This window comes from Coffea arabica, chromosome 6e (assembly GCF_036785885.1).
Source record: "Coffea arabica cultivar ET-39 chromosome 6e, Coffea Arabica ET-39 HiFi, whole genome shotgun sequence".
In the NCBI taxonomy this organism is placed as follows: domain Eukaryota; kingdom Viridiplantae; phylum Streptophyta; class Magnoliopsida; order Gentianales; family Rubiaceae; genus Coffea; species Coffea arabica.
In genome coordinates this window covers 49,297,186-49,310,436 of record NC_092321.1, presented here as the reverse complement: position 1 = coordinate 49,310,436, position 13,251 = coordinate 49,297,186, and the positions used below count along the sequence as shown (strand labels likewise).

General features: G+C 34.1%; 1 long non-coding RNA gene across 1 annotated transcript; it reads right to left on the bottom strand.

Annotated features, from left to right (window-relative positions):
* Positions 1 to 9,063: 9,063 nt before the first annotated feature.
* LOC113695810 (uncharacterized) lies at positions 9,064 to 12,802 on the bottom strand. The gene is made up of 2 exons (XR_003449628.2): positions 12,457 to 12,802; positions 9,064 to 9,579 (listed from the first exon to the last, which is right to left on the bottom strand). It is a non-coding gene; the product is annotated as an uncharacterized lncRNA (long non-coding RNA).
* Between the last annotated feature and the right edge of the window lie 449 nt (positions 12,803 to 13,251).

Here is a 13,251-nt window from a genome sequence, read left to right as displayed (position 1 = left end):
TTTCATTCCAATCCATCGGCGCATTCTTTTTCAATAATTTAAACAAAGATTCACAGGTGGAGATTAACTGTGCGATGAATCGGCCAATGAAATTGATCTTTTCAAGAAAACTCTTCACATCTTTCTGAGTTTTTGGAATGGGCATATCTCGAATTGCTCTAATTTTCACAGGATCTATCTTTATACCCTTTTTGCTGATAATAAATTCCAATAACTTACTAGCCGGAGCTCCAAAAACACATTTCGCAGGGTTCAACTTCAAATTATACCTTCGCAACCTTTCAAACAACTTTTTTAAATCAACCAAATGGTCCTTGACCTTCTTGGACTTAATTATGATATCATCCACATAAATTTCTATCTCTTTATGGATCATGTCATGGAACAAGGTAGTCATGGTTCTCTGATAAGTAGTTCCAGCATTCTTCAACCCGAAAGGTATTACTCGATAACAAAAAATTTTTCATGGGGTAATAAAATAAGTTTTTTTTGTGTCTTCTTCTGCCATTAAGATTTGATGATAGCCAACAAAATAATCACCAAAAAATTCAATCTCGTGTCTAGCAGTGTTTTCCAAAAAAATATGAATATTTGACAAAGAAAAATCATCTTTCGGACTGGCCTTATTCAAATTTTTGTAATCAACACATACTCGTACCTCCCCAAATTTCTTAAGCACAGGCACATGATTTGAGAGCCAAATGGAATAATGAGAAATCATGATTTTCTTGCCATTGAGCTGTTTCACAATTTATTCCTTTATCTTGAAACTCATTTTTTTGTTTGAATTTATGTGGCTTCTGCTTTACAGGTGAAGAATATGAATCAGTTGGCAACTTATGAACCACTACGTCCGTAGAGATCCGTGGCACATCATCGTATGATCATGCAAACACATCTTGAAATAGTATTAAGAATTCGATCATTTCCTCCTTCTATTTGTTATTCAAATGAATACTGACTTTAACTTCTTTAACCTCCGTCTTAGTGTCAATATTGATGATTTCTATTTTTTCTAAATTTGGTTTGGGTTTCTTTTCATATTGTTTTAAATCCCTTGAAATGAACTCAAATTCTTCCTCAGTATCATTCTCATTTTGAATTTCAAATTGCATGATTTCAAATTCATGAGAGATATCGAGATTGCAGCCATTGAATTCCAGAATGGTGACATCCAAAGGGTCAAAGGATTTTATTTATGGCCATCTGAAAATAGAATAGAACATATATAATAAATAAAAAGAAAATAGTTTAATATGCAGGAGAAGTCTTCCATTTCATTGGATTCAAAATGCATCGAAACTTCATAAAATGACAAATATACAGACATGATTGCCATTTAAAGACATATCTAACCCAAACCTTTATTTCCATTTTAGCAATTTTCTTGAATAAAACAAGTTATATTAACTGAAACGAGAATAAAGCTGCAAAAAATAAAAGAAATTTCTTTTAATAAAAGATCCAGACTACCACCCTATCTGGATATGAAACTAGACCAAAAGACAATCCTCTTAAATTTATCAAAATTTCGTTCGAGAGGGAAAATAATCCGCAGTCCAATTTTGAATGGCTCCTTTGGTAATTGGCAAAAATTCTGAATTCTCTTATAGCTCCTCCCCATAAATAGCCCCGACAAATAATTGAAATAAGTCCACTTCAACCTCTTCAACAGGATCATACTTTTCTAACAGAATCCCTCTGACGGGTGAGGAAATGTGTGATATAGCGGTGGGACATATAAGACAGTTTGCTTACCCTCCTTTTTAGCTTATTTTCGAGCTTGCATTTCTCATCTATCCTTAGCAGTTGGATGAAATCCCAGTCCAAATATATCTTTTTGCGTCGAGATCTCTATTAGCTCCAAAATTCCTTGCAATCCCTGCCCAAGATCTTTTCCTATTTCATATCCACCTCGGATCATTTCCTTAGCCATCATGATACTAGCCTCTGGCAAATCTGATTTAGTCAGCGACTTATCTCTGAATACCCATCCCACGGAGACGATATCAGCAATATGATAAGATGAAATTGGAGTTGTTTTCCTGTCTTCACCTTTAAATTTTTCAGCAACGATCATGGTACAGTCATCCTCAGCAAATACAGTAACGAGCTGATCATTCATGATAAACTTTAACATTTGATGGAGAGAAGATGGCACTGAATTAGAAACATGTATCCAAGGTCTTCCAAGCAAAACATTGTAAACACTAGAGAAGTCCATGACTTGGCAAGTAATTTGAAACTGAGGAGGGCTTATTTCCAATACCAGATCTATTTCACCCATAGATTCTCTCCTTGAACCATCGAATCCTCTAACCACAGTTGCAGACGGACGAAGTTTGATGCCAAGAAATCCAAACTTAGTGAGAGTGTTCCATGGACAAATATTCAACGCTAACCCATTATCCACTAAGACTCTCGACAACAGCTTTCCATGGCAGCGTACTGATATATATAAGGCTCTGTTGTGCCCAATCCTTTCTGCAGTCAGATCGTCATCGGAGAAGGTGATATGATTGGTAGTAAGTACATTTCCCATAATGTTAGAAAAAAATTTATCCACAAGGATATCTTTAGGCACTTGAGCCTCATTCAAAATTTTGAGCAATTCTTCTCTATGTAATTCAGAGGCCAAGAGAAGGTTTAGAAAAGAAATCTGAGCAGGCATCCTATCCAACTGCTCTACTATTTTGTACTCACTTCCCTTCAGCATCTTTAGAAAATTCACAGCTTCATTTTCAGCCACAAGAGGTTTGGACGACGGAGAATTAACATTGGCTTTGGATTGAACATCGATTTCGGGGTTTCCCATAATTCTTCCAGACCTGGTAATAGTATATATCTCTTCCTTCAAGCACTTTTTATCTTCAATCAATAGAATAGGTTCCTGGTAGTTCCATGGCACCTCTTGCAAGCTATTGACAGGCATTTATTTTGAAAATTTGAGAATAACAGGCTCTGATATATCCCATTCAAAAGATGACAGATCCAGAATAAAAGGAGCTTTAGAATTGTCAATCTCGGAAGGCCCTCCTTCTACTATAAATGGCTCCTCTTTTTCAAACACAAAAGATTTCAACTTTTTCTGAATATTATCATTAGTCATGGACTTTTCAACAAACAACAGTTTTTTCATTCTCTCGTGGTCAGCCTCCATTATGCCAAACACCTTAGTTTCATCTACAATGTACTGAGTGGGATCGATAAAATCTTCATCACAATACTTCCATACTCAGGTAAAGGATTATTATTAATATTCGTCCCTGTCCTCCCTTTCTTCTAAGAAGGATGTCTCCAGAGTCAATCATATCCTGAATCTTATGTTTTAGAGTCCAACAATTTCCAGTGGTATGAGCTGGACTTCCAGAATGATAAGCACAGATTACTTGCGGATCATAACTAGCAGGAGGACCTCTATCCCAGAGTTTGAAATTGCTCATACAATTGATCAATGGATCGGTCCAAATTGGTGAAAGTTCGAAATTGCTTTTGAGTTTGGACTCCATTGGTTTGAAAAAAGGTTTTGAGTGGGGTTATTGTTTTGCAGGGTTGCTCTAGAATGGTAAATGGGACTGGGGTGATTTTGAAAGATAGGTTGCTAGGTTTGAGGTAACGGTGAGGTATTTAAGTGATTTGGCCGAGAATGATAGAATTGGGTAGTAGTGTGGTGGACCGGTTGAGGGTTAGGGTAATGTCGGTAAGGAACAGAATAAGTGAGATGATTTCGGATTATGGGTCTAAAAGACGGGTCTTGATCCCATATCAAAGTAGTTTCTCCTTCTTCCTTCTTGAACGGGGGTTTTTTTTCATTTTTGCTTTGATTTTGCAGAGCATCCAATTGTAAATTTAATGCCGACACATTAACAATCTTTCCTGTTTTGACAAATTCATCATACTCCTCTAACTTTTTAATGATAGCAGCAAACGAACTTCCAATTATGCGAAAGATCTCTTCAAAGTATGGTGGGTCGTGAGCCTTGATGAAAGTACGAAAAATCTCTTTCTCAGTCATAGGAGGCTCAACTTTGGCAGCTAACTTTCTCCACTGCTTTGCATAGGTCTTATGATCTTCTGATAGCTTTCTTTTTGTACCCTCCAGTGTTGTTCGCGTCGATGCCAACTTACAGGTAAATTTATACTACTTTACAAAAGCTGTTGATAGATCCAACCAGGTTTTGACTTCTTCAGACTTCAAATTTGAATACCAATCTAGAGCATCTCCCTCAAAACTTTTCGAAAATAGACGCATAGGTAAATTATCATCATTCACGGGTTTACCTAATTTCTTGGCAAATATCTTGAGATGTGTCTTAGGATTTCCAGTTCCATCATATTTATTGAACTTGGGGGTTTTGAATCCCAACGGTAATTGAATATCTGGAAAAGAGACAATTCATCGTAGTCCAACCCACCATGCCTGCTCAATCGTTGATTCTTTTTCATAAATTCATCGAATCTATCCAATCTTCTCAATAGATCCTTGTCAATAGGTGCGGATTGTTCTTCCATTGCCGCCTTTCCTTGAGAGGCTGTATCCAACACAAAAGGCTCTTTAATGTGGTAGTGGGGTCCCTGAGGGTTGGGGAGAATGTTCAGATTGATTTGTAGATAAGTTTGAGAGATATGACTACTGGTTGGGTTCATCAATATGTAATTCGGATGTACATAGGAAAAGTTTAAATTCAGTCGAATAAAGGTATTTTCAAGACGATTAGTGAAAGGTGGAAGGAAATTTGTTTGGATATTAGATTTGTGGGGCGGTTGATGGTCTTGTACAGGTGGGTGATTATTGACACATTCCTGATCATTCGGGACACCACCACCACTGTTGCTTGCAACCAACTGATCAATTACGCGCCTTTGTGCGGCCATTTCAGCACTCAACTCATTAAACTTGCCAAGTACTTCAATTAACTGAGCTCTCAAAGCAGTCAAATCTGATGACACAACTAGGGTTGATCTCTCCGAAGTTTCTGGCACTAAACTCATGTTTACAGATTGTCTCAAGACTCTACTTCGGGACCTAGTGAAGATGGGGCTTCTTCGTAAAGCTATTTAAAAATACCTAAGAGAGTAAAGGAGAAACTGATTTACAAATTTATTCTCGACTAGATTTGTCGAACTTTTATTTCGAAAGAACAAAAAAATAAAAAATAAAAGAGTTAGGAAATATTTAAATAATCCAGATGCATGTCCTATGGGGAGCCCTTTTCTGCCAAGGGTCGGCCTAGTATGATGTAACACCTTCAAAATGAGGCCTGTTCACCAAACCTGTGTTTCAGAAATAACTTTGCAAAAGATAAGGATCATTTCATTGATGAACTTCAAAATCTCATACATCATCTACATCATTTCTCGAAGTTGATTTTGTACAAGTTATTAAACTTTTCAATCTATCTATCACAGCGTCTTTTAACTCTCTGGAATAGGGATTCTGCATGTGTTCAGATTGATCATACAACTTGCTACACTTTCTTTTTAACTCCTAGTATTTTTCCTGCATTTCTTCACACAGTCTCTTATTCTTCTCTGCCAGACCCTTGTTCACTTCCATAGATTGCTTTAATTGTGCATTTTTTCTATCATTCACCTCAATGATAGTCATTAATTTCTTGACTTCCTCGGACTGTTCCATCGATGGTCGTTTAGCATTAGATTCTCTAAACCACTCCTCGTATTGAGAGGTAACTAAAGCCATCTGCTTAAGTTATGGAACATAAGCGATATCCTCATCATCGGACAGTGTTCCCTAGGTTTCGACAGTTGATATTTTCATCAAAATTTTATCCAGACAAATCCCTTTGTCAAAACTGATGGTGAAACTAGTCAAATTAGGTGTAAGTGGTACTCCTTGAATGCATCCTAGCTGTCTGAGAAACCTTTTTGGAGTGTATGTCATGATGCTTTGAGTTCCCAATAGCGGTATGAAATCTGATGACTTGGCGTGCAAAGCGGGGTTGAAACAGTCGGTCCAGTCTAGCACCCATCTAATATTTTGATCTGGCAATACCCTCAAAAAGTCCAACAATTCTGATGCATTTCTTGGCAAATGACTTCTGTCAACTCTCTTATGATATGTAGCTATCCAATTATACTCAATCAACGGTAGACTATCAGGAGCAGGCAACTGTTTTCGAAAATGTTCCATAACTATATATGTAAGATTCGATTTGACCCATAAAAGAACTTTGACCCTTTTGGCAATTGGTACACGCAACAAAAATGTCAGCCAATACAGTCGGTACTATAGAGGCTTGTTGATCCTTAATTCCAAAAAACAAGTCAGACAGGAGTTTAGTGATTCTAGGGAACAAATAAATCCCTGCCATCACAAGTCCATATACCAGTTGCCTCTTACGTTCCCATGTTGCCTTAGATGCAAATGAAAAATCCTTCGAATGCTTATCAAATCCGTCTTTCATTGCGAATCTATCAAACAAAAATTTTATAACTATGTTTTGATCTGATCCTCGCACTACAGACTCTTTTAACCCAGTAAATGGCAAAACTCGGTCTTACCAGAAACAACCAGAAATATCACTGCTATACCCTTTACTGGCAAATTCAGAAGACCGGCTGCCTTTTCAATTGTCAGAATCAGCTCCTTGTTTCCTATCCTAAAGTTGAATCGTTGGGATCCCACAGTTGAATTAAAGCCTCTACCAAATACCCATCTGATTCAATGTCTTTGAAATCTCCAATTAGCCTGAAGTAGGAGACAACCTGATTGATCTCACTAAATAAGAAAAGCCCTGGCCATCTTTGAATCTCCATTGGAACCGCTAACAGCTGACTAATTCATTGAGGTCTGTCCATCTGAAGCACGTAACATCGATTAAATACCTTACCTATAGGCCTCACTTCTCCAGTTTTACAAAAATTTAAATATGAATATCCCATGGAGGGTTAGTTACCCAGGGCAAACAAAGTTGGTACATTCCTAAAATGGGATTTCCTAAATGGCATTCCCTCTAGGGTTAATGCATGATGACAGTTTATTAAATGAATAAATATGCAATACGGTAATTGAAACATGATCTAAGTGTGCCCCATTTAGATGTCGGGGTGAGTCTAAAATGACATGCATATATATATACATAGTATTAATGCGAGAAACTGAAATTTAAACGTGCTATTTACAAAAGACGGTCTGCCCTAAGTGAGTACCACACCAGGACTTTTATTTATAGAATTTATGAATGCAATATAAGAAAATAAAATAATGGTTAGTTTAACAAACAATACATAACAGATTGGAGCAACAAAATAATACAAAAATATAATATAAAGAAAGAGAAAGAGGGGTAGAATCCCTCCCCTCGTGTCTAGTGCTCTTAATAAGGCAGATAAAGGCTCTATTCTTGGTGATTTCTAAATGAATGCATGAGATTGGATTCACTAATGCATCTAGACTCGATAAGATTTCAAGTTCCCAAACCTTCAGACGAAAGGGCGAAGGGTTATCAATCCCAAAATTCTTAGTCGGTAGCTCGAGTGATCCCCCAAACATTGCTATGTGCACGTCGTGTCACAGCCACATGTCCAACTGGATCGATCCTAATCCTAACAGGGAGGAGTGGTGTGACAACCACTAAAAGAAAAAGTAAGTTAAAGGATTAAAAGGAATAACGTATGCACATATGAAGTGCTCCTTTGAGGGGAGGAAGTAATATCATTAAATATGCATGAAGGCTCTAGGGTAATATCGCTCCCCATCCCCAAATGCAAAACGCGATACGAATAAGTAAATAGACAAACTATTCATCACATACACGAAAAACGAGAAACGAATACGAGTGTGAAATGCAAAATATCCTCAAAAAAAAATGTAACTAAAACATCCAAATATGATAAGTGAAATGGTTAGAAAGAGAAAAGACAACTAAACCAAGTGCTTGGACTCTCTAGCGTCCCTAATGGAGTCGCCAAATTGTCGCGCCTCATTTTTTGCGATGAAAATCGTATTTATAAAAGATGTGATTTTTTTTAAAAAATAAGTGAAAAAAGGACCTAAAATAGGAATTCAACGAATGCGACAGTTTGAGTCCAAAATTTAGTCTAAAAGGGTTTTTAAGAAAAGTAGGAGTCGTCACTTGGTATTGAGTTTGGGGGTACCAAATCACCAAAAAAAAATATTTTTTTGAGAAAATTAAAATAAAACGTAAATAAAATAAAATCTTTTTTGACAATTCCAAATCTTTGAAGAACAAGAGAAAATGAGTTCGTGAGTCACGATTGAAGAAAGGGAAGGCAAAAATTCGATCGACTCAAACTTAAGGCACCCTTTCAACCTAGTCTAAACTAGTTGCGTGGTTTAATTAAAATTTCTCTAATCTAACTCTTAGATTTATCACGTTTGGATGTTTCCTATATGGATGCGATTTTAAATTTTAAAAAAAAATGTCGAAAGGGACAAAATGTCCATTCAAGATTTAATTGATATCAATCGCATTAATTGCAAAAGCCAAAATAATCCCTTAAAGGGTCACGAGCATGCATAAATGAAATTAAAAAAAAAAAGAAAAGAAAAGAAAATTATATATCTAGATATAAGTGGCCAAACAATAGGTATGCAATATAATGGGTACGGGAGGCAAAAACTCGCGACATAATTTTCTTATACAGGGATTAATGGGGTATTTAAACTAAAAAGTTATAATCACCCATTTCCCATATTTAAATAATAATTCTCCTAACATAGACAAGCAAATGAACTAGTTTAAATGAGATGCAATTTTAAATGATATGATTAACACATATATAAGGTAGGGGGTAGAGGATAATATAATAAGAAACATCATGCAAATGAGAAAAAATCCTAAAAAATGTGCATGAAAATGTAATGAACGTCACGCAAGAGATGAATCTAACGCATGAACGATCTAAGGGTCTAGCGTTGGACTAACCCATTTCTAAAGAACTTTACTAGCATTGGACTAGCAAATAGATGGAGGGAAAATTCACAACTAGCGTTGGACTAGTGTGGTGACGCCATACATTAATAATAAATAGTAAAACAAATAAGACATAAATTAAAATAAATAAACACATAAGAGCCCGTAGCACATAACACGTAAGTATAATATTTAGATGCAAAAATTCTAAGGAAAGCGGGTAAAGCATATAACACTTAAGCCACATAAACACACAAAACTTACCTATTACAACGGAGAATCTAACTACAATCTAAAATGGGAAAATATAAAAAAAAAAATAAACCTATGTATTTTATCTATTACAATAGGGGACCTAATTACAATCTAAAATGAAAAAAAAAAGATAAAATAAACATATTTATCCTATCTATTACATTGATCTATCTAATTATTATTTTTCAAAAATATTACCTATCTATTACATCTTGAAGTATTTAAACACCTATCAAATAATTATAAAATTAACTAAACAAACATAAGAAATTTTGAATGAACATTTGAATCAAATAAATAACAAAGTATATAAAAATATATAAACACATAGGAGCACGTAGGAACACATAAGAGGACGTAATTGATATTTAAATAATAATAGGAGTACCTCCCTTTTGAAGTGGTGGCTAAATGGAGTCAAATTACCCTATTTATATTCAAAATGAACAAAAGAATTATGGCACCAATTTAATTGGAAATAATAATGATGATAAAAATACTAAATTCACATTAATATGTCAAACATAAAGAAATTTAAGAACATCTAAAAATCACAAGTTAAGTATATTCAAAAGTAACATAATTAGCTATTAAAGAAAAGAAACAATTATAATAGAGAGAGTAAAAAATTCACTAGGGACTAAATTGCAAAAATTGAAAAAACTTTTGTGATCAAAAATATATTTTTTCAAAGTTTAGGGGTAAAAATTAAATAAAAGATAAAGTTTAGGGACCAAAATGCAATTCAATTAGGGGCCTAAGTGAAAGAAATTTAAAATTTTTGGGCCACAGTAAAACTACTCCAAAGATTAGGGGCTAAAGTGCAAATTCATTTTTTCTGATTTTTGTAAGAAAAGGGCTTTGGACCATTTATTTTTTATTTGCTTGGGCCGAAGCCATCCGGCCCAAAAGAAAAATATGGGATGTCTTCATAAAAATAAGGGAAAATCGTTCAAAACATCCCTCATATTTTACAAGATGACTTTTTTCGTCCCTCACTTTTAAAAATGTAATTTTATGTCCCTTACAAATTTATATTGACCAAATTTGGTCCCTACCTAGATTTTCCACTAGTTTTTGGTCGGAATCCACCACGTGACTTGCATGTGATAAATTTTGAAGGGCAAAATTGTCAAATCAAATTTTTACATAATCTGATTCATAGTCCCTCACATTTCACAAAATGAATTTTTTCATCCCTAACATTTTATAAAATGAATTGTTTCGTTCCTCACATTTCAAAAAATGAATTTTTCCATCCCTCACATTTTTCAAAATGATTTTTTTCATCCCTCATTGATCATGTGTGCGAATAACTTTTTTTCTATAAACCCACGTATATGTCAATTTGATTTTATCTGAACAGTATGAATAACATTTAATTTATCTCTATTAGATTTCATCTAAACATGCTAATCGTAGTTATACACATGCTATTCAATAGATATATATAGGGGTTTAAAACTAATAATTTTGTTTGAAACCCATGTATATATTTATATTATTTCACCATTTGAACCTATTCAATATTTGTGACCTTTCTCTTTTAGTAATAATTTATTTATTGAGTTGTATAATAAAGTCATCTAAGGTCATCTATTTTTTGAAACCCATGTATATATTTATATGATTTCACCATTTGAACCTATTCAATATTTGTGACCTTTCTGTTTTAGTAATAATTTATTTATTGAATTGTATAATAAGGTCATCTAATTAATGGGTCATAACTCGAATTCTATCATTGTGCTAACAAATTTCAGTTTAAATCTGAAATTTCTACTCGACATTTTTAAAACCAATAGTTGAATTACTTGCCTTGTGATTGTCTTAAAATTTGAAAGTGCCAATCACTTATTTCTTTTTGTCATACTTTTCTTTTGTTTACTTTTTCTATCCAAATTTAATTTGATATAAATACTCGATAATATTTAGGATTAAATGTCTTCTTTATTTTCAAATTTCGAGTAAAAGAAAATGAATATAAGTGAAAAACTAACAATTTTTTTAAACCCATGTATATATCTATTTGATTTCACTTGAGCAATACGAATAGTATGTAATATATCTCTATTTGATTTCACATGCTATTCGTACTATTCAAGTGAAATCAAATAGATATATACATGGATTTAAAAAAAATTATTCACACACATGATCAATAAAAAATGAAAAAATTCATTTTGAAAAATGTGAAGGATGAAAAAATTCATTTTGTGAAATATAAGGGACGAAAAAATTTATTTTATGTAATGTGAGGATTTATGAATCGAATTATATAAAATTTAATTTGATAATTTTTCCCTTAAAATATGATCACGTGTAAGGCACGTGGTGAATTCCAACAAAAAACTAGTCGAAAACCTAAGTAGGGACCATATTTGATCAATGTGAATTTGTAAGGGACGTAAAATTACATTTTTAAAAGTGAGGGACGAAAAAAGTTATTTTGCAAAATATGAGGGACGTTTTGAACGAATTTCCCTAAAAATAAACACAAGCTCAGATGAAAGCCCCAAAAAACAAAACTCTAGCCCAATCGAAATTAAAATGAAAAGCCCATCTGAAAAAAAAAAAAAAAATAGCCCAATCATTTGTTTTCCTTTTTCCTTCTTTTCTTTTTTTTTTTCTTTTTTTTTCTCACCTTTTCTTCTTCTCCTTCTCTGGCAGGCTGAAGTTTTAGCCGCTGCCGGCCATGGTGGCGCCATCGTCAGACACAAAAATTTTCGGAAAACATATCCCCACTCGATTTTTTGTGTAGAATCCATTTCTGGATTTAGTTTTTGTAAAAAAATGAAAGAAAAATGTTCAAATATGCGATTTACAGCTGGTCCCTTATTTTTCAAAACTCAACCAAATCACCACAAAAATCCTTGAAAAATATAACAAAACAACCCTTACGAAATCTATAATACAACTGCAAGTTCAATTTAACAAGAAATGGTAATGAAAATGATGAATTAAAGCAAAAAATTCCCTAACTTTAAAAAACCGTTTCTTGCTTTCTAAGCTAAAAAGAAAAACTCAAAAATCTGATTAAAAAAGAAATTCCAGGCCACAAACTAGTCGACGTCCCCTTTTTTAACCAAATATATACATGAAATTGCTCCTTTAATTCGGTTTTCCATCTTGGCATTTTTTCAAACAGTTAACATGCATATACAAAAACCATTCTTCTTTTCCTAATTTTGTTCATGACCTATCCTAAAATTCAGCAACCCAACAACAAAGGAAGCCAGCAAAAGCAAAAGAAAATTAAACAATGAAGCATGGATTTAATATGATAAAAAAACTAAAAATATACCTCAATAAATATGGAAATCTTTCTGTTGAAGTTTTTGATGAAATTTCCAAGCCTTAACCGATAGCTGCCCCTCCTTTTTTTGTTGCGTGCGAGTGTGTTGAGAGAAAAGAGAGGGAGCCGAATGTGAGTTTGGGGGGAGGAAGAGTGTTTTTCTCTTTGTGTGTATTTGTGTCGAAGAAATGTTGTGAGTTGAGAGAAAGAAAACCAAATGGCCGAGAGGGAGTTTTCAGAGTGGAGTCCGAGTCCTTTTTTCCTTTTGTCTTCTCGTCTTTTTTGAGGAAGAGGCCGAAAGATTGAATTCAGAAAAGTCAGCCATGTTGGTTGGAATTGTTGTGGTCTTTGTTGAGAGTGCTTATTATTTTTTTGTCATGGCCATCTGCCAATGAGCCGAGAGGGAGTATTGTTGAAGTCTTGTTTGTGATTAGGTTGGTCAAAATGATGGTTTCTTCACCAAATGATAAGAAAGACCTATGAGATAAAATGATGGGTTCTTCCCAATGAAAAGAAAGATGCATGGAATTTGTTGTTGAAGTCTTGTTTGTGATTAGGCTGGTCAAAATGATGGTTTCTTCACCCAATGACAAGAAAGACCTATGAGATAAAATGATGGGTTCTTCCCAATGAAAGAAAGATGCATGGAAATTGAGTGTAAAAATGGGTTAATAGTGGTATTGGTCGGGAAAAATTATTAAAATGTGTAAATTTGGTTATGACTTTTTTTTATATTTTCCTTTTCTCAAAAATAAAACAAAAATGAGAAAAAAAAATAAATGAATAAATAAAATTAAAATACAG